A 1,574-nucleotide genomic window follows, 5' to 3' on the forward strand; every position below is an offset into this window, starting at 1 on the left:
GTTCGCACACCGGGAAGTCGAGTGCCGGGTCTCGAAACGGAGCCGGGTCGGCCCAATTTAAAACGGAGAATAGAGTGCTGCCCTCTGCGGGTGAAAACCTGGAAGTACGTTGGTTAATGATTTCCAGTTCACCCCGCTTGGTCAGGCCCACTCGGAGGCGGATAACTCCGGAACGCCGAGGCCGATTTCCTCCGGGTATGGCTCGTTGCGTGCGGCAGGAGGCGGCGCAGCGTACGGTACCGAGCACTCGGAGATGCGGTGCTGCCCGCCGGAGTGACAGCGAAAGGCTGCGCACCGCTTTCCGCCTGGTAACTCGGCGTCCGTGAGACCGACCGACTCCGCTTTAGCACCGGAGCTAGAGTGGGGCAAGGGGCACCGAAGGGTACCGGAACGATCACGTTCGCATACCGGGAAGTCGAGTGACGGGCCGCTGAAAGCGAGCAGGGTGCCACCGCTCGGGGCCCCGGTTTGTCCGTCCCACCCGGAGGCCCATATCTCCGGAAGGCACAGGCCGATTTCCTCCGGGTATGGCTCGTTGTGTGCGGCCGGACCAGGCGCAGCGGACGGTACCGAGCACTGGGAGGTGCGATGCTGCCCGCCGGAGTGACAGCGAAAGGCTGCGCACCGCTTTCCGCCTGCTAACTCGGCGTCCGTGAGACCGACCGACTCCGCTTTACCGCCGGAGCTAGAGTGGGGCAAGGGGCACGGTTGAGTACCGGAAGGATGACGTTCGCACACCGGGAAGTCGACTAGCGGGCCGCCGAAAGCGAGCTCGGGGCCCCGGTTTGTCCGTCCCACCCGGAGGCCCATATCTCCGGAAGGCACAGGCCGATTTCCACCGGGTATGGCTCGTTGTGTGCGGCCGGACCAGGCGCAGCGGACGGTACCGAGCACTCGGAGGTCGGGCGCTGCCCGCCGGAGGTACAGCGAAAGGCTGCAAACCACTTTCCGCCGCCTCCCTCCGCGGGCGTGAGACCGACGGTCGTCGGGTTTAGTTCCGCGGCTAGAGCAGGACGAGGGGCAGCGAACGGTACCGGAACGAACCCGGTCGCACACCGGGAAGTCGAGTGCCGGGTCTCGAAACGGAGCCGGGTCGGCCCAGTTTAAAACGGAGAAGAGAGTGCTGCCCTCTGCGGGTGAAAACATGGAAGTACGTTGGTTAATGATTTCCAGTTCACCCCGCTTGGTCAGGCCCACTCGGAGGCGGATAACTCCGGAACGCCGAGGCCGATTTCCTCCGGGTATGGCTCGTTGCGTGCGGCAGGAGGAGGCGCAGCGTTCGGTACCGAGCACTCGGAGGTGCGGTGCTGCCCGCCGGAGTGACAGCGAAAGGCTGCGCACCCCTTTCCGCCTGCTAACTCGGCGTCCGTGAGACCGACCGACTCCGCTTTAGCACCGGAGCTAGAGTGGGGCAAGGGGCACCGAAGGGTACCGGAACGATGACGTTCGCACACCGGGAAGTCGAGTGCCGGGCCGCCGAAAGCGAGCAGGGTGCCACCGCTCGGGGCCCCGGTTTGTCCGTCCCACCCGGAGGCCCATATCTCCGGAAGGCACAGGCCGATTTCCTCCGGGTA

This window comes from Heptranchias perlo, unplaced genomic scaffold (assembly GCF_035084215.1).
Source record: "Heptranchias perlo isolate sHepPer1 unplaced genomic scaffold, sHepPer1.hap1 HAP1_SCAFFOLD_542, whole genome shotgun sequence".
In the NCBI taxonomy this organism is placed as follows: Eukaryota; Metazoa; Chordata; class Chondrichthyes; order Hexanchiformes; family Hexanchidae; genus Heptranchias; species Heptranchias perlo.